The following is a 21,145-nucleotide window of genomic DNA, read 5'->3' on the forward strand; positions in this document are numbered from 1 at the left end:
ATCTGTACTTCAACTCCACTTATCCACCTTTGTTCCATATTCCACAATACCCTAACCTGACCAGCATAACTTGTAATTATTTTCTGATTCTTTATCTTGTAAAATCTATTTTTTAAAATATCATATCTAAAAATTTCTTTTTCCTCACCTCCCCAACTGGTTTTCAGCAGGCCGTGAAAATTACGAAATATGTATTTTTATTCCCGTGATGGCACATCTCTGCTCATGCTATTCTGCTGCAGATCTCAAAGTGTGTTGAGAGTGAAGCGGAATAACTCTTTGCTGTTGTTCAGTTGTATGTGAGCGCTATATAATTGTTGTACTTGTGGCAGGGTTCAGACCATCGCTGTCTCTTACCACTGTCTGTGCACATTTTGTCTTGTGATTACTTTTATTGCCTATAAGCAATGCGTTACGATCATGTTGGTGACCAGACACTTTTTGAGAAATTCAAACTCTTATCAACTGCAACAATTGTGCCACAAGATTTCACATTCTAAACCAGGGTTAAATTACAGACCCGTTAGACTTGCATCTTCTTGTTCTTCTTTGGCCTCCTTGTCTCGAGAGACAATGGGTAAGCGCCTGGAGGTGGTCAGTGGTTTGTGCAGCAGCGCCTGGAGTGGCTATAAAGGCCAATATTAGAGTGACAGACTCTTCCACGGGTGCTGCAGAAAAAATTGTTTGTCGGGGCTGTTACACAGTTGGCTCTCCCCTTGCGCTTCTGTCTTTTTTCCTGCCAACTGCTAAGTCTCTTCGACTCGCCACACTTTAGCTCCGCCTTTATGGCTGCCCGCCAGCTCTGGCGATCACTGGCAACTGACTCTCACGACTTGTGATCAATGTCACAGGACTTCATGTCGCGTTTGCAGACGTCTTTAAAGCGCAGATATGGACGGCTGGTGGGTCTGATACCAGTGGCGAGCTCGCTGTACAATGTGTCTTTGGGGATCCTGCCATCTTCCATGCGGCTCACATGGCCAAGCCATCTCAAGCGCTGTTGACTCAGTAGTGTGTGTATAAGCTGGGGATGTTGGCCGCCTCGAGGACTTCTGTGTTGGAGATACGGTCCTGCCACCTGATGCAAAGGATTCTCCGAAGGCAGCGAAGATGGAATGAATTGAGACGTCGCTCTTGGCTGACATACGTTGTCCAGGCCTCGCTGCCATAGAGCAAGGTACTGAAGACACAGGCTTGATACACTTGGACTTTTGTGTTCCGTGTCAGTGCGCCATTTTCCCACGCAGTCTGGACATAGCAGTGGAAGCCTTTCCCATGCGCTTGTTGATTTCAGCATCGAGAGACCGGTTACTGGTGATAGTTGAGCCTAGGTAGGTGAACTCTTGAACCACTTCCAGAGCGTGGTCGCCGATATTGATGGATGGAGCATTTCTGATGTCCTGCCCCATGATGTTTGTTTTCTTGAGGCTGATGGTTAGGCCAAATTCATTGCAGGCAGCCGCAAACCTGTCGATGAGACTCTGCAGGCACTCTTCAGTTTGAGATGTTAAAGCAGCATCGTCAGCAAAGAGGAGTTCCCTGATGAGGACTTTCCGTACTTTGGACATCGCTCTTAGACGGCAAGGTTGAACAACCTGCCCCCTGATCTTGTGTGGAGGAAACAGGGAGAAGAAAATCCCAAACAGTGTAGGTGCGAGAACACAGCCCTGTTTCACGCCACTCAGGATAGGAAAGGGGTCTGATGAGGTGCCGCTATGTTGAATTGTGCCTTTCATATTGTCATCAAATGAGGTGATAATACTTAGTAGCTTTGGTGGACATCCGATCTTTGCATCAGTTGTTGGGAAAAAGCTAGTATCTATTCTAAAGGATGTGATAAATGGATCTTGGATGATAATCTGGGCATCGGCAACATGGATTTATGAATGGGAAATCAAATTTGATGAACATGTTGGAGTTTTTTGAGGATGTTACTGACAGAATTGATGAAGGGGTGTTGGTGGATGTGCTATACTTCGATTTTCAGAAGGCTTTTGATAAAAGCCCCCACAGGAGGTTGGTTAGCAAAATGAAAGCACATGGGATAGGAGGTAACATACTGGCATGGATTAAGGATTGGTTAACAGACAGAAAGCAGAGAGTAGGAGTAAATGGGTCATTCTCGAGTTGGCAGGTGGTGATGAGTGGGGTACCGCAGGAATCCGTGCTTGGACCCCAGCTGTTGACAATATTTATCAATGATTTGGATGTTGGGACCGAATGTAGTATTTCCAAGTTCGCAGTTGACACAAAACTAGGTGGGAATGTGTGTGGTGAGGATGTTGCAGTGTGGCTTCAAGGGGATTTGGACAGACTTAGTGAGTGGGCAAGAGCGTGGCAGATGGAATATAATGTGGACAAATGTGCGGTTATCCACTTTGGTAGGAGGAATAGATGTGCAGAATATTAAATGGTAAGAGATTGGAAAGTGTAGATGTACAAAGGGACCTGGGTGTCCTTGTCAATAAGTCACTGAAAGCGAACATGCAGGTGCAGCAAGCAATTAGGAAGACTAATGGTATGTTAGCCTTTATCGCAAGAGGATTTGAGTACAGGAGTAGTGAAGTCTTACTTCAATTGTATGGAACCTTGGTTAGACCGCACCTGGAGTACTGTGTGCAGTTTTGGTCACCTTACCTTAGGAAGGATATTATTGCCATAGAGGGAGTGCAACGAAGGTTCACCAGACTAGTTCCCGGGATGGCAGGACTGTCCTATGAAGAGATACTGGGGAAACTCTGCCTGTATGCTCTAGAGTTTAGAGGAATGAGAGGTGACATCATTGAAACCTACAAAATACTGAAAGGGATAGACAGGGTAGATGCAAGTAAGATGTTCCCCCTGGTTGGGGAGTCTAGAACCAGGGGACATAATTTCAAAATAAGGGGGAAGCCACTTAGGACTGAAATGGGGAGAAATTTCTTTGCTCAGAGGGTTGTGAATCTATGTAATACTCTACCCCAGAGGGCTGTGGAAGCTCAGTCACTGAGTATGTTTAAAGCAGAGATTGACAGATTTCTAAATACAAATGACATAAGGGGATATGAGGATAATGTGGGAAAAAGGCATTGAAGTGGATGATCAGCCATGATCGTATTGAATGGTGGGGCATGTTCGGTGGGCTGAATGGCCTACTCTTGCTCCTATGTTCCTAAACAAAGCAAGCGCTACTAACACCACAATAATTTGTATTCACTTATACTTTAAACCCAAAATCTCAACAGAACACTCCCTGTTTGACTTTTATTTCCACCCAAGAATTCTCCTATACTTTATAGGATCTTGAAGGTTCATTCACTACTCCTGCGATCAACCCAAAGCATCCCACAGCTCTCAGGAATTGACTTTGACTCTGTTTTCCAGCTGTCTTCCGAGGTGAAGCTTTTTTTGGTGATGCTCTCTCCAGCGACCAGCTAGGTGAACCCTCCAGGCCTACTTCAACAACTCACAAATTTGGATTTCCCCAGCCTGAGCAAGGGCCTCACTTGCATCCTTACGTAATGACTCCAAATCAGAAATGCCCTTGCTTCCTGATGATCCCGCTGCTCCTTCTCCCAGCTTCTGGCAGATTCTCTCTCTGCCTGGTCCAAGCTGCTGCAAAACACAGATTCAACTTTTTGTGAGCAATCACAGAGATAAAACACCAGATCAAAAGGCATCTCCCTGCATAATTATCTCAGTAGCAATGTTGTCTTCTTTGGCCTCATCTCGAGAGACAATGGGTAAGCGCCTGGAGGTGGTCAGTTATGTGTGGAGCAGCGCCTGGAGTGGCTATAAAGGCCAATTCTAGAGTGACAGGCTCTTCCACAGGTGCTGCAATGTTGTACACCTGGGATATCCCAGTTAGAAATTTAAACTAATTTAACTTATAGTTTCAAAACATCCCTTTCATTCTGGGTACCTACATGAATAATTTATACCTCTGGGGACATCTTCAGATTTTCTGGCTCCATTTAAGAAGAGCCACCCATTATTTAATGTTGTCACACTTCTAACTCTGACCTCTGTAAATAAACATGGAAAGACCTTTGAAATGTAAATATCTTGGATGGTCTGGCAACTTTTAAATTCTGGAGCTTCAATTACCTGACATTTACCAATTTAATTTCTGGAAAGCTAAGTGACCCCTCAAAATATTAATATAAATCATGAAGCTAGATGATCATAACATGCCATTGGATACTTTTAATATTGTGCGTGTTTGAAGCTGCCTCTAGAGTAAACTTCCTAGTTCATGTCTGTCTGCTCTTAGAAAATGTAATTCTAAATCAATGTTGTGTTGAGTCCAGGGCATACAGGTAGGAAAAAGCAGCGGTTATTTTCCTGAATTTTGTATTAACAACAATGACGTGCATTTTTATAGGAAATTTAACATAGTAAAACGCCCCAAGTGCTTCACGGGAGCTTAATCAGACAAAGATTAATAATAAGCCAAGGGAGGAGATATCAGGATGGGTGACTAAATGCTTGGTCAGAGAGGTATTTTTAGAAGCACCGTAAGGAGAGAGAGTTGGCAAGGTTTAGAGAGAGAATTCCAGAGCTTTGGGCCTCGATAGCTGAAGGCACTGCTGAAAATGGAAGACAAAGAAAGTGGAAGATGCGCAAGAAACTATAGTTGGAGAAGTGTAGAGTTGTACGGTTGGAGGAGGTTACAGAGATGGCAAGAGAGAAAGTGATGTGTGTGTGAATGAGAATTTTAAAACAGAAGCCTTGGTGGACCGGGACCTACTGTACACCAGCAAGCACTGGGTGATGGGTGGATGGAAATTGATGCGAGTCACAATGCAGGCAGCAGAGTTTTGGATGAAGCCACGTTTCTGGAGAGTTGAAGATGCGAGTAGAGGAGAACATTGGAATAGTTGAACCTGAAGGTAACAAAAAAAGTGTTTGAGCAGCAGATGAGCTGAGGCAGGGGCAGAGATGAGCCATGTTAAAGAGGGAGAAGTCTTTGTGATGTCGAGGCTATTGAGTCAGAAAATCAGCTCAGGAATAAATACGACACTGAGGTTGTGAAGGTTCTGATTCAGCCGGAGTGTGGCCATGAAGAAAACTTTAATTGGTGGCTGGAAATGGAGTTTGTGAGGGGATTGAAGACACTGCTTTCAGTCTTCCCAATGTTTAATTCGAGGAAGTTTTGGTGCATTCACAACTGGGTGTCCGAGAGCCAGTCAGACAACACCAAGTGGTTGAGGGGTGGTGCTGAAGTAGAGCTGGGTGTTGTCAGTGTCCATGTGAAACCTTACTTTATGCCTTTGGATGATGTCGCCATTTAGTGAGAAATTGGAGAGGGCCAAGGCTATATGCTTGGGGTACTCCAGAGATAGTGGTGCAGATGAGATTCTGTTGCAGGGGATACCCTGGCCAGGACTGAATAGTTGAGAGTAGAACCAGGTAAGGACAGCCCTACTCAGCAGGGTAAAACTGTCGAATGCTGCAGACAGGCTGAGAAGGATGAGGAGCAATTGCGTGTTACAATCTCGCAATATGTCATTTGTGACTTGGACAAGGCTGTTTCAAGGGTGGGGTGGGAAATCTGATTGGACAGGTTCAAACATGGAGTTGTGGGTAAGATGGGTACGAAATTCGGAGGCGTCGTCCTGTTCAAGGACTTTGGAGAGAAAAGGGAGATAGGGTGCTAATTTGCAAGGACAGACGGGCCAAGCTTTTTGGTGATCAAGGCAGATTTGAAAGTGAAGGAGATGGTACCTGAGGAAAGGGAGCTATTTACAACATCAGCTGACATGGGGCAGGAAAGTAAGTTGGGCAATAAAAACACAATGCTGGAAATACACAGCATGTCAGGCTGCACCTGCCGAGAGTCAAACAGAGTTAATATTTCAGGCCTGTGACCTGAAATTGAGTAGATAGCACGTGATACTTTGTGATGTGTCAGCTTGAGATCTTTATCCATGGTACAAAGTGTAAGGGCAATTGGGGAGGTGGGACAGGTGAAGCGGTAACAATCCTTCCGTTGCATATTGACTGAATAGCTGGCTCCAAGACTCAGAACAAGGCTTCTGGAAATGGTCCTCTGTGGCAGGTTTGCTTTTTTTTTCAGGAATTAATCTGTTCTCCTTTCCTCTTTTGTGGGTAAATTTGTTTGTATTTAGCACCTTGCAGTGTGTTGGCGCAGTATTATTTGTAACTTGAAGGATGATTGCAGATTTTAAAGGGTTAAATATATTTTCAAGATATTTGTTCAACAACTTCCTTGACCCGAAGAGCAGTTTTCGCAACTACGCTTCTTCTGGGTTTCTAACACATGGTGGTGTTTTTTCCTTTTGACACTTAAATCCACGCACCACATGCCTCCAATTCAGCCTTGATCAATTGCATGCTGTTTTCAGCACATTTGTGGTTTTGACATAGTTCAGCACATTTTTCAAATCAACTTGTTTTGTTTAACTTGTGGTATCCCGCTTTTGGTAGCGTAGAGATAAACACCAGGCTTCATTTAGCTGTACAAGTTGCAAAGTGGCCTTGTGCATTAAGATGATGGAATGCTGGATGCCACTAACAAAAGTTCTTCTTTGAAATTGTTACCTTTTGAGTCATCGTTCTTGTTTATACGAGTAATCTAATTTCAGGCCTGTTTACTGTGGCATTTTTGCTAATGTGAGTCAGAATTTGATAACTGCAAATGTATTTGAATCTTTTATTTGATACCAGCTTTGCCTATCGTTTAATAAATAGTAATAGAATTCAGTGTTGAAGTAAACTTTGCGCATGTAAATTATGGCTGGACATGAACAATTAGTTTTATGTTAGTGAAGGGGTTTTAAACCAGGAAATTAATTGTGATGTTACATGTAGCAAAAAGGCAAAAGTAGATTTGTATTGCAGCATATTCAGACTGGGATTCCATCGCAGATTATCTCCATATTTAGTCTTGTGTTGGAAGTGGCTTTTTGAAATACTCGTTTTAAATACTTTATATCCCACCAGAAGCCGTGAACGTAATTTGTTTTTAGGGTGTTGAACTAGTTCAGTGGTATCTCTGTAGTTGACTCTGCAGTACAAAACTCTGTTCTTTCAGTTAAAAAAAAACTGATTATGGTAGGATCTGTGGTAGTGATAGTTTCAAAAATGTGATTTTCATAGGGTGCAGTCAAACTTTCAATTTCTTCACTGAAATAGGCAAAAATCAGTTATGTTTGTTCAACTGATTGCCCACTTGTTTGGAGTTATTGACCTTCAAGTCTGATCTAATCTTCAGATTGCGCTGGTTGATTTCGTTATCTCATCAAAGTTTGCAAAGCCATTTTGCGTCTTGATAGCATTCACTTCCCAAAGAAATTGGGAGTTGTGCCTCTCTTTTAATTAATCATTCACAAGACCGAGGTGCATGAGGGAAACCAACCGTACAGAAATGATTTTAAACTCTGGGGGAAAAAAAAACGAGTTTTACACAGTTTCAGCGGAGAAACACTTGGCTGATAAAGAAATAAGCTGATTTGATTTGAGGTCTAGGTGAAAATATGGAGGCTGGTCTGCACAGTTGTGATGCTGCCTCTTTTTTTTTTGCCAGTGATTTCTTCATTGGTTTGTAAATGGAGTTGCTGCTTTTTAAAGTAGTGAACTGTGTTGAAAGGGGCACATTCACTTATCATGCATTTTTTTTTAAAGGAATTGAATAACTGTTGACTCAGTGCATCTGATTTAAAAAGAATGAGGGAGAACTGGGAAGCAAAGTATTGCCATGTTCAGTTACCTATGTATTGAATATAAGATAAGATTAAAAAAGATAAATTTGCAATAAATGCGGTAAATTCTGCGAATGTGCAACTGCATCACCATCTGCTAAGAATATGCAATTAACATTGAGGGGAAATTTTAGTTATAACTATTGTGTTGAATGACCATCTGAAACAACCTATGTTTTTCTCTCTGCAACTATTAGTCTATTTTTCCATTGCAGTCTTAATTTTGAAGAGAAGATCTTGTGAAATCTTTAATCCCAAATTGCAAGGTTCCTAAAGTTCGCTTTATCCCTATATTTTTATTTGTAAGTTAGAATTGCTGGTGTTTTATTGTGGTCATTTTGTGTTTTGTCGAGTAGATTCATGAATTGTGTTTTGAAATCTTGGCTCCATCACCTGAAATAAATTGAGGTGTGCTTCATGAAAGGCGTTGAGGTGGCTCCCCCAGTAAGTACAGAAGTGCACAGCCCAAAGTGGTACTGAGCCATACAGACCAACAAAATCCCACGTTCCAAATACTGTCCTGGACTGAGTTAGCTGATCTTGATCAGAGCAGTAAGAGTACACTGGACTTTGAACACTGTGGCAAGGGAGGAAGTCATGGGTCTTGCTCGTGAAGGTTGTTCAATTGTTCTTGCTGTCAAAGTGTATGTGTGCAGGTGCAAACAGGATTATTATCAGTTATGACGATACCATGGTTGTTTACCTTTTGTAACATTGCTTATCTAGGTCCATTTGTAATGAATGGCAACTTGAGTGTGGGGCAGAAGAGCTCTTGATATGAAAAATTTGTATTCCATTGAAGAGCTGTTACAAATGGGTGCTTTTGGGAAGGTGTGATTTTTATAATTGCAGATTGTCTCGAGGCATTGTAGTTTAAATCCTACCACCATTTTGGAAGATTCATATATTTGTAACTCTACGTATTTTTGTTGGTTTTGGAAGCATTCAGATTGTGTTCAGGATATTTTGGGCTTAATTAAATCATCCAAATCAGGCATAGGCTTAAATACACCCAGTTAAAGATGCAGTTCTGGAAAGATTTACAATTGTATTTGCTTACCATCCAAGAAAAAAAGTGGAAATCTACATGAAATAAAGGGACTGCTTCATACAATCATACAGCTGTACTAACATTTTGAAAGAGCTATTCGTTAACCCACTCACCAGCTCATTTCTACCCCCCCCCCCCCCAATGCCCTACAAAATTTTCCTTTTTCAACTACCTATTTCGTTTCTTAGGCTGGTGGAGGTCGTTTCGACAGTAATTTTCATTCTAGATCATCATAACTCAGTATAATTTTTTTTTATCCTGATGTCGCCTCTAGTTCTTTTGCCAAGCAGCAAAAATCAGTGTCCTAGTTACAGACTTACTTGTCAGAGACAACAGTTTCTCCTTATTTACTCTATCAACTAATTTTGAGCACGCCTGTTACATCTCCCCTTTGCTCTTCTTAGAGCAGACTATCGCAGCTTCTCCAGTCTCTCCACGTGACTGAAGTTCACCCATTCCTGGTATCCTTATAGTGAATTTACTCTGCACCCTTTAATCCTTGAAATCCTTTGTAAAGTGTGGTGCCCAGAATTGGGAGAAGTTGGGAAGTGTGATCCCACAAAGATCAGTGTGGGACTACTGTTGACAATCTAAGTTAGCAATTTTGATTAAAGAATCAAAAACATAGTTTCTAAATTTTCTGACTACACCAAAATGTGGGAGTTGACGAGAGTAGGGTGGGTAGGTATAGTCAATACAGACCAAGACTCCGATAGGTTAACACAATGATTCTTAATCTGCTGCACAAGGGTCCTCCAGATGATCCATGGGCTGGTCCAAAATGCAAGTCACTGATGTGCAGCTCCATGGCTGAGGCCATATGAGGGAGCAGGCCAGAACCCCCCTCCTCACTATTCATGTGATGTCTCCCAACCAGACTGGCTGCCTCATGTGTGGCACGATTTATCATAAGCACATGGAGCAGCAACAGTGTAGTTTTATAAGCAAGATTTAGTTTACTTTGAGAACATACATCTGAGGGATCGGCTTTTCGGCACTTGTGGGACTGAAAACCAAGAGGAGGAACTGGCTGAACATGGAGCCTGACATGATACTGCAGCTCTTCAGCTTGGGACTGGACATCACCTTATTGGTGTCTCATCAAAAGCAGTGCCATTCTTCCCATTAATTCCGATGAATTTTTTTGTGGTGGCAAGTGTAAATTGGTAGGCGAGGACGGTAGGTCTTTTGTCCCACCTATGGTCCGTGTATAGATAAGTTTGAGAGCCAGTGCATTAACTAAACTTACAGAATGGCAGATAATTGGCATTTGAATGTCAGTTTGGATAAACAGGAGGTATTAGATTTTGTCAAAAAAAAAATGAGGTTGCAAATTACTTCAAAAATCAAAGGGATCTTGGAGTAGAAATATACAGAGCACTAAAAGTAGCGTTGCAGGTTAACAAGTCCATAAAAACAAGCAAATCAAGGTCTGAGGTTTATTTCTACAGAGATAGAATTGAAAAGTAAAGTTATGCTAAACCCATAGAAAACCTCAGTGGACCACGCCTGGAGTACTGCATACAGTTCTGGTCGTCATATTATAAACTGGATATAGAGGCACTGGAGAGAGTGCAAAAATGATTTACAATTATGTTACTGGGACTGTGAGGTTATACTTGTCAGGAAAGGATGAACAGGCTGAGCTTTTTCCCGCCTCATGAAAAGTGAAGCTGAAGGGTGACCTGCCACAGATCTTTAAAATTATGGAAAAAGTTTTGATTGAATTTGCATAGAATGCTTCCACTTCGGGGGAAGAGGAAAACAAGAGGTCGTTAATATAAGATAGTCACCAAGAAAGCAAATGGGGGATTGAGAAGTAACTTCTTTTCCCAGAGAGTGCTGCGAATGTGGAATTCACTGCCACAGAGAATAGTTGAGGGGAATCGCGAGAACACAAGAAATAGGAGCAGAGGTAGACCATATGGCCCATCGAGCCTGCTCCACCATTCAATACGATCATGGTTGATCCTGGGCTTCAATTCCACTTTCCTGTCTGCTCCCCATATCCCTTGATTCCCTGCAAGACCAAAGATCTATCTATCCCAGCCTTAAATGTATTCAACGATGGAACATCCACAGCCCTTTGGGGTAGAGAATGCCAAAGATTTACAACCCTTTGAGTGAAGTAATTTCTCCTCCATCTCTGTCCTGAATGATTGGCCCTTTATCCTGAGACAGTGCCCCTGCGTTCTAGATTCCCCGACCAGCGGAAACAATCTCTCCAGCTTCTACCCTATTGAGCCCTTTCAGAATCTTGTATGTCTCAATTAGATGGCCTCTCATTCTTCTAAATTCCAGAGAATTTAGGCCCACTTTACTCAGCCTTTCATAATAGGACAACCCCCTCATCCCAGGGACCAATGGAGTAAATATTTGCTGCACAGCCTCCAGCGCAAGTCGATCCTTTCTTAAATGTGGAGACCAAAACTGTGCACATTATTCCAGGTGCGGTCTCACCAAAACCCTGTACAATTTTAGGAAGACTTCTTTATCCCTGTACTCCAATCCCCTTGGATTAAAGGCCAACATGCCACTTAACTACCTAATAGCCTGCTGCACCTGCATGTTAACTTTGTGCGTTCCTTGTACCAGTACCCCCAAGTCTCTGAACATCAACACTTAACAGTTTCACGTGTTTTTAAAAAATATTCTGCTTTTCTATTTTTCCAACCACATTTCCCTACATTATACTCCATTTGCCATCTTGTTGCTCATTCACTTAACTGTCTATATCTCTTTGCAGCCTCTCTACGTCCTTCCTGCAGCTTACCTTTCCACTGAGCTTTGTATCATCAGCGAACGTAGATATATTTCTCACTGTCCCTTTGTCCAAGTCATTAATATAGAATGTAAATAGCTGAGGCACCAGCACTGATCCTTACGGCACTCCACTAGTCACTGCCTGCCAACTTGAAAATGCCCAATTTATGCCCACTCTCTGCTTCCTGTCTGTTAACCAATCCTCTATCCACGCTAATATATTACACCCAACACCATGATCCCTTATCTTGCCTGTTAATGTTTTATGTGGCACCTTATCGAATGCCTTTTGAAAATCCAGGGATACTACATCTACGGGTTCCCCTTTTTCTACCCTACTAGTTGTATCCTCAAAAAACTCTAATAAATTTGTCAAACAGGATCTCCCTTCAGTAAAACCATGCTGTCTTGTTCTAATCATACTATACTTTTCCAAGTGCAATGTTGAGACTTTAATAATAGTTTCCAGCATCTTCGTAATGACTGATAGGCTAACAGGCCTGTAGTTTCCTGTGATCTCTCTCCCTCCTTTGTTGATAAGCAGCATAACATTTGCCAACTTCCAATCTGATGGGACCATTCCTGAATCTAAGGAATTCTGGAAAATCATAGCCAGCGTATCCACTATCTCTGCAGCTATCTCGTTTAGAACCCAATGATGTAGGCCATCTGGTCCTGGGGTCTTGTCAGGTTTTAGTCCCTCAAGTTTCTCCAATACTTGGCTGCTATCAATTTCCTTAATTTCCTCACTTTTTAGCCCCAAGGTTACTGCCCATTTCTGGTATGGAAATTGTGTCCTCTGCCTTTTCCTCATTCCCCACGATGATTTCTCCTGTCTCTGCCTCTAAGGGACCAACATCTACTTTAGCTACTCTCTTCCTTTTTATGTATCTATAAAAGTTCTTAGAATCTATTTTTAATATTGCTGGCTAGTTTACTCTCTATTTTTTTTCCCCTTTTAATCAACTTTTTGGTGGCTCTATGGTGGTTTCTAAAACACTCCCAATCCTCAGACTTGCTACAATTTTTTGCAACATTGTAAGCCTCCTCTTTTAGTGTAATACTCCACTTAACTTCCTGACTGAGCCACGGATGGGTCTTTGTTGACGAGTTTTTGTTTTTGAATGGAATATACTTTTGTTGAACCCTTTGAGTTGTTTCTTTAAATGTTTCCCGCTGTTCATTTACTGCCATACCTTCCAGTCTATATACCCAACTAACCTTAGCCTGTTTTATTTTTATTTAGTGATACAGCACTGAAACAGGCCCTTCGGCCCACCGAGTCTGTGCCGACCAACAACCACCCATTTATACTAACCCTACAGTAATCCCATATTTCCTATCACCTACCTACACTAGGGGCAATTTACAATGGCCAATTTACCTATCACCTGCAAGTCTTTGGCTGTGGGAGGAAACCGGAGCACCCGGCGCAAACTCCGCACAGGCAGTACCCAGGATCGAACCCGGGTCCCTGGAGCTGTGAGGCTGCGGTGCTAACCACTGCGCCACTGTGCCGCCCCTCATACCTTTGTAATTGGCTTTAAACATAAGAACTAGGAGCAGGAGTGGGCAGTTCAGCCTCTTGAGCCTGCTCCGCCATTCAATGCCATCACGGTTGATCTCATCTTGGCCTCAACTCCACTTTCCTGCCCGTTCTCCATAACCCTTCAACCCATTTGTAATTAAAAAATCTGTCTATCTCAAAATTATCCAACGTCCCGGCGTCGACCGCACTCTGGGGTAGTGAATTCCACACATTCATGACCCTTTGAGAGAAGTAATTTCTCCTCATCTCTGTTTTAAATCTGCTACCCCTTATTTTAAAACTATGACCTCTCATTCTAGATTGCCCCACAAGAGGAAACATCCTCTATGTTTACTTTGTCAATCTCCTTAATCATCATCTATACCTCAATTAGATCTCCTCTCATTCTTTTAAACTACAGAGAGTAAAGGCCTAAACAGCTCAATCTCTCTTAATAAGACAAGCCTCCCCATCTCTGGAATCAATCTAGTGAACCTCCTGTGAACTGCCTGCAATGTAACTACATCCTTTCTCAAGGGAACCAAAACTGTACGCAATTCTCCAGGTGCTGTCTCACTAATGCCATGTACAGTTGCAGCAACACTTCCCTTCCTTATCGGCTGCTGTACCGGCAGACTAGTTTTCTGCAATTCATGCACGAGGACACCCAGATCCCTCTGCACCGAAGCACTCTGAAGTTTCTCACCATTTAGATAATTTGCCTTTCTATTCTTCTGACCAAAATGGAGAACCTCACACTTACCCACATTAAAATCCATCTGCCATATTTTGGCCCATTTATCTAATCTATCCATATCCATTTGTAGATTTCATATTTCTTTATTGCAACTTACTGTCCCACCTATTTTAGTGTCATCTGCAAATTTGGCAATAGTACCTTTTATCCCTGCATCCAAGCCATTAATATAGATTGTAAATAGTTGGGGCCCGAAGACCAAACCCTGTGGCACCCCACTAGTTACATTTTACCAACCCAAAAAAGACCCATTTATCCCGACTCTGTCTTCTGTTGGTTAGCCAATCCTCGATCCAAGTTAATAAATTGCCCATCGCCCCATGTGAACTTAGCTTGTGTATTAACCTTTTGTGCGGCCCCTCATCAAATGCCTTCTGGAAGTCCAGATAAACCACATCTACAGGATCCCCATTATCCACTTTGCTTGTTACAGCTTCGAAGAACTCTAGCAAATTAGTCAAACATGATTTACCCTTCATAAAACCATGCTGACTCTGATGGATTGCGTTTTGACTTTCTAAATGTTCTGTTGTTACTTCCTTAATGGATTCTAACAATTTCCCAATGACAGATGTTAAACTAACTGGTCCATAGTTTCTACTTTCTGCCTTCCTCCCTTTTTGGATAAGGGCGTTAAGAGCTTTTTTCCAATCCACTGGAACCTTGCCTGTATTCAGAGAATTTTGGAATATTATAACCAATGGATCCACTATCTCCACCGCCACTTCCTTTAAGACCCTAGGATGTAGGCCATCAGGCCCTGGGGACTTGTCTGCCTTCAGTCCCAATAGTTTGCTCAGTACTTTTTCCCTAGTGGTGGTTGTTTTAAGTTCCTCCCTTTCTATAACCTCTGCATTACCTGTTAATATTGGGATGGTACAAGTATCTTCCACTGTGAAAACTGAGGCAAAATACTGATTTAGTGTCTCCGCCATTTCTATGTTCCCCACTATTAACTCCCCAGTCACATCTTCCAAAGGACCAACATTCACTTTAGCTCCTGTCTTCACTTTTATATACTTATAGAAGCTTTTGCTATCCGTTTTTATATTTTGCACTAGTTTTCTTTGATAATTTACATTTGTTCTTATTTTTTTTAGTAACCTTTTGTTGATCTTTAAAAGTTTTCCATTCATACCAGCCTGCCACTGGCCTTTGCAATGTGGTATGCCTTAGTTTTTGTGTTTGTTATCCTTAACTTCCTTGCTTAGTCATGGATGTTTTTCCCCCCTCCTAGAATCTTTCTTCCTCTATGGAATATATTTTAGTTGGGATAAATTGAATATCTCCTTAAACATCTGCCACTGCTCGTCAACTGTCCTACCTTGTTGTCTTCCTGCCCAGTCCACTAGGGCCAAATCTGTCCTCATGCTTATACAATTACCTTTGTTTAACTCCAGAATGCTAGTGTGGGACTCCAGCTTCTCGCCCTCAAACTGAATTTGAAATTCTAGCATGCAATGATCACTTTTCCCTAGAGGATCCTTCACAGTGAGATCATTTATTAATCCCACCTCATTATACACCAAACCTTGAGTACTCTGCTCCCTGGTTGGTTCCACAACATATTGCTCCAAAAAAGAATCTCTAATATGTTCAATGAACTCTCGCTCGAGGCTACCCTTGCCAATTTGACTAATCCAGTCCATATGCATATTAAAATCACCCATGATTATTGCCGTACCTTTCTTAAATGCCCCCAGTATTTCCTGGTTTATACTGTGCCCCACAGCAGAACTACTGTTTGGGGACCTATAGATTACTCCCACCAGCGACTTCTTTCCCTTGCTATTTCTTATTTCTACCCAGACTGATTCTACGCCTTGATCTCCAGTGCCTATATCGTTTCTCACTACAGCACTGATCTCTTCCTTCACTAACAAAGCTACACCACCTCCTTTTTCTTCCTGTCTATCCTTCTGAAATACTGAGTACCCTTGGATATTCAATTCCCAAACCTGGTTTACCTGCAACCACGTCTCAGTAATCGCCATTAAATCATACCTGTTTGCCTCTATATTTGCGCTGTAAACTCATTTATTTTATTTCGAATGCTTCGTGCATTCAGATACAAAGCCTTAAGTTTGTTCTACTATTGAACTTCCCTACTCTTGTACGATTCCTTGGTGCAATATGATCACATATTCTGTCCCTTCCTTTTATTTTCTGCTAACAATCAGCCTCACCACTAACCTGCACTCCTACCTTCTCTTTTAACTTCCTATTTTTCCATGCAACTGAATTCCCCCCCCCACCCCTATTTAGTTTAAAACCCTATCGATAGCCCTAGTTATGTGATTTGCCAGGACTCTGCTCCCAGCATGATTCAGGTGGAGCCCGTCCCATCGGAACAGCTCCCTCCTTCCCCAGTACTGGTGCCAATGTCCCACGAATTCGAACCCATTTCTCCCACACCAATGTTTGAGCCACGCATTTACCTCTTTAATCTTATTGACCCTTTTCTGATTTGCTCATGGCTCAGGTAGTAATCCGGCGATTATTACCTTTTTGGTTCTGCTTTTTAATTTAGCCCCTAGCTGCTCAGATTACCTCAGCAGAACCTCTAACCTCGTTCTACCTATATTGTTGGTACCTACGTGGACCACAACAACTGGATCTTTCTCCCCTACTCCAAGTTCCTCTGCAGCCCAGATGAGACATCCTGAACCCTGGCACCAGGTAAGCAACAGAGCCTTTGGGACTCTCGATCCTGGCCACAGAGGATAGTGTCTATGCCCCTAACTATACTATCCCTGATTGCAGTTACATTTCTCTTTTCTCCCCCCACTTGAATGGCTCCCTCTACCACGGTGCTGTGGTCAGTTTGCTCATCCTCCACACAGGGAACAAGGGTCTCAAACCTGTTGGACAGGGACAATGGCTGAGGCTCCTGCAACACTAACTCCTGGATCCCTCTACCTGCCTCACTCATAGTCGCACCCTCCTGTCCCTGACCACTGGCCAAATTCAAGGTAGTTAATCTAAGGGGTGTGACTGTCTTCTGAAACACAGCGTCCAGGTAACTCCCCCTCTCCCTGATGTGTCGCAGTGTCCGAAGCTCAGACTCTAGCTCATCAACTCTGAGCTGGAGTTCCTCGAGCAACCAATGCTTGCTACTGATGTGTTCAACAGGAGCCACAATGGGGTCTTCCAGCTCCCACTTCATGCAGGTACCGCACATCGCCTGGTCCTGCATCTTTATTTTATATAATTAGATTTTAATTTGTTATTTAAATTTCCGACTGGTCTTTAGTTAAAAAAAAAAATCTGCTTTAGTTTTTAGTTTATATACTTATAAATCAATCAAGTCTTAGTCTATGTTGATTAATTTAAATTAAAATTTTAACTGAATACTGACCCCAGCTGCTCTGTGTCCCTGCTCTCACTGTTCAGTGTGAAGTCACTCTGTCACTCTGTCAGTTTTCGAGTTTTCCCTGGCTCCTCGGGCTCCGCTCCTCTCTGTCTCCCACACGGATTTTGGCGCGCTTTTTCAAACCTCCTGTCCTGCTGCTTCTCGGGCTGCGCTCCTCTCTGTCTCTCTCCCACACAGGCTTTGTTTCAGATTCTTCTTTGTGATTGAAATGTGTCACTTTCAGACTTAACATGAAATTCAATGGTATTATGGTCACTATTTACCAGTGGATCTTTAACTAAGACATTGCTTATTAATCCTCCTCCATTACACAATATGAGATCTAAGCTAACTTTATCCCTAGTCGGTTTCACAATGTATTGCTCCAAGAAACTGTCACAAAAGCATTCTACAAACTCATCTTCTAGACCACTGTTGTCAATTTGATTGTCCCAGTCTATATGCAGATTCAAGTCCCCCACAATTAATACATTACCTTTTTTCCACGCTCCATTAATTACCAGTTTAATGTTCTGTCCAATAATATAACTACTGTTGGGGGCCCTGTAAACTACTCCCACCAGTGTCTTCTGACTCCTGTTCCTAATTTCCACCCAAACTGATTATAGTTCATGATCTTCTGAGGCCTGATCCCTTCTTGTTAATGTCCTTATGTCATCCTTCACAATCAGGGCTACCCCTCCTCCTTTGCCATTCTGTCTCTGAAATATTGTGTACCGTGGAATATTTCATATCCCAACCTTCATCTCCTTGTAACAATGTCTCGGTAATGGCAATTAGATCTATATCATTTACCTTTATTCGTGCCACTAGTTCATCCATCTTATGACATGTTTTGTGCATTCAGAGAAAGGAACTTCTAATTTTATTTTATTTAACCTCTATTCCCTGCAATGACTGTATTTGCCGTTGTACGTTCCCATTGTGTTGGCATTTACCCACATCACTATCCTGTTCTGATGCCTTGACCTCTCTTAGGATTTCTATATTTCCCTTTATCCAAACCCTTCCCCCACTTTGTTCGTTTAAAGCCCTGTCTGCAGCCCTAGTTATGTGATTGGCCAGGACACTGGTCCCAGCCCAGTTCAAGGGAAGCCCATCCCAACGAAATAGCTCCCTCTTCCCTGAGTACTGATGCCAATGCCCCAAGAATCGAAACCCCTTCTTCCCACACCACTCTTAGAGCCACGCGTTTAGTTCTCTAATCTGCTTGACCCTGTGCAAATTTGTGCATGGCTCAGGTAACAATCTGGAGATGATTACCTTTGATCTGAATTTTAGTTTGGACCCTAACTTCTCAAATTCTCTAAGCAGAACATCATTTCTGGTTCTACCTATGTCGTATAGATGCATTTAAGGGGAAGCTGGATAGGCACATGAGAGGTAAGGGAATTGAAGGTTTTCTGTTAGTTGAGCAAAGAGAGGAGGTTTGACTGGTGTATCAACGCTGACATGGACGAGTTGGGCCGAATTGCCTGTTTCTGTTTTGTATGTTCTATGTCTGAACCCCCAAGTCAGTCTGTGTCTCTTTCTAAGTCACTGGTAAAATTATACCACAATTTACATTGCCTCTTCTCATTCTTGCTTCGATAATAAATGATCTCGCACTTCTCTAGATTAAATTTAATTTGTTATACATCTGTCCATTTCACCAGGTAGTTAATGTCTTCCTGAAGTCTCCTGCTATTCTCACTGTTTGCTGCATTTCTGAGTTTTGTGTTCTTTGCAACTTTGCAATTGTTTGCTTTAAACTCAAGTCATTGACCTATATCTAAAAGAGCAGTGGTCTTCATACTGATCCCTGCAGGACAACACTGCACCGCTCCCTTCAGTCTGAAAAGCACGCATTCACCAACTCTCCGTTTTCTGTCTCTGTGTCAATTTTATGTCCCTGCTGCCACTGACCCTTCAATCCTGTGGGCTTCAATTTTTTTTTATTCATTCATGGAATGTGGGCATCACTGGCTATACCAGCATTTATTGCCTGTCCCTAATTGCCCTTGAGAAGGTGATGGTGAGCTGCCTTCTTGAATTGCTGTAGTCCATGCGAGGTCGGTACATCCACAGTGCTGTTAGGAAGGGAGTTCCAGGATTTTGACCCAGCGACAGTGAAGGAGCGGCGATATAGTTCCAAGTCAGGATGGTGTGTGACTTGGAACTTGCAAGTGGTGATGTTCACATGCATCTGCTGCTCTTGTCCTTCGAGGTGGTAGAGGTCGCGGGTTTGGAAGGTGCTGTCTAAGGAGCCTTGGTGCGTTGCTGCAGTGCATCTTGTAGATGGTACACACTGCTTCTACTGTGCGTCGGTGGTGGAGGGAGTGAATGTTTGTGCATGAGATGCCAATCAAGTGGGCTGCTTTGTTCTGGATGGTGTCCAGCTTCTTGAGTGTTGTTGGAGCTGCACCCATCCAGGCAAGTGGAGAGTATTCCATCACACTCCTGACTTGTGCCTTGTGGACATGGTGGACAGGTTTTGGGGAGTCAGGAGGTGAGTTACTCGCCACAGGATTCCTAGCCTCTGACCCGCTCTTGTAGCCACGGTATTTATATGGCCACTCCAGTTCAGTTTCTGGTCAATGGTAGCCCCTAGGATGTTGATAGTTGGGGATTCAGCAATGGTAATGCCATTGAATGTCAAGGGGCAATGGTTAGATTCTCTGTTGTTGGAGATGGTCATTGCCTGGCACTTGTGTGGCCCGAATGTTACTTGCCACTTATCAGCCCAAGCCTGGATATTGTCCGGGTCTTGCTGCATTTTTGCACTGACTGCTTCAGTATTTGAGGAGTCACGAACATTCCCAATTTTGACCTTATGATCGAAGGAAGGTCATTGATGAAGCAGCTGAAGATGGTTGGGCCTAGGACACTACCCTGAGAAACTCCTGCAGTGATGTCCTGGAGCTCAGATGATTGACCTCCAACAGCCACAATCATCTTCCTTTGCGCTAGGTATGACTCCAACCAGCAGTGAGTTTTCCCTGATTCCCATTGACTCCAGTTTTGCTCAGGCTTCTTGATGCCATACTCGGTCAAATGCTGCCTTGATGTCAAAGGCAGTCACAGTCACCTCACCTTTTGAGTTCAGCTCTTTTGTCCATGTTTGAACCAAGGCTATAATGAGGTCAGGAGCTGAGTGGCCCTGGCGGAACCCAAACTGAGCATCACTGAGCAGGTTATTGCTAAGCAAGTGCCGCTTGCTGGCACTGTTGATGACACCTTCCATCACTTTACTGATGATTGAGAGTAGACTGATAGGGCGCTAATTGGTCGAGTTGGACTTGTCCTGCTTTTTGTGTATAGGACATATCCGGGCAATTTTCCACATTGCAGGGTAGACGCCAGTGTTGTAGCTATACTGGAACAGTTTGGCTAGGGGTGTGGCAAGTTCTGGAGCACAGGTCTTCAGTGCTATTGCCGGAATATTGTCAGGACCCATAGCCTTTGCAGTATCCAGTGCCTTCAGTCGTTTCTTGATATCACGTAGAGTGAATCGAATTGGCTGAAGTCTGGCATCTGTGATGCTGGGGACTTCAGGAGGAGGCCGAGATGGATCATCAACTCGGCACTTCTGGCTGAAGATTGTTGCAAATGCTTCAGCCTTATCTTTCGCACTGATGTGCTTGGTTCCCCCATTATTGAGGATGGGGATGTTTGTGGAACCACCTCCTCCAGGTAGTTGTTTAATTGTCCACCACCATTCATGTGGCAGGACTGCAGAGCTTAGATCTGATTCATTGGTTATGGGATTGTTTAGCTCTGTTTATTATGCAGTTTGGCATGCAAGTAGTCCTGTTTTGTAGCTTCACCAGGTTGACCCCTCATTTTGAGGTATGCTTGGTGCTGCTCCTGGCATGCCCTCCTGCACTCTTCATTGAACCAGGGTTGGTCTCCTGGCTTGATGGTAATGGTAGATAAGTCCATTATGTGCTACATTGTCAAGCACCTTTTGAAACTCCATATACACAACATA

At 42.9% G+C, this 21,145-nt stretch overlaps 1 protein-coding gene across 3 annotated transcripts in view; it reads left to right on the forward strand.

The window, feature by feature from the left end:
* Window positions 1–21,145, forward strand: part of rras2 (RAS related 2) — a 139,690-nt gene that overhangs the window by 25,382 nt on the left and 93,163 nt on the right. Inside the window, exon 1 of one of the 3 annotated variants that reach the window (XM_068046315.1) lies at window positions 6,509–6,615. The exons of the other annotated variants lie outside the window; for them this stretch is intronic. The gene's annotated coding sequence lies outside the window, so the exon portion shown is untranslated. Of the gene's footprint in view, window positions 1–6,508; window positions 6,616–21,145 lie in introns of those variants that run through there. 3 annotated transcript variants of the gene reach the window in all.

Source organism: Heterodontus francisci, chromosome 14 (genome assembly GCF_036365525.1).
Source record: "Heterodontus francisci isolate sHetFra1 chromosome 14, sHetFra1.hap1, whole genome shotgun sequence".
Classification (NCBI taxonomy): Eukaryota; Metazoa; Chordata; class Chondrichthyes; order Heterodontiformes; family Heterodontidae; genus Heterodontus; species Heterodontus francisci.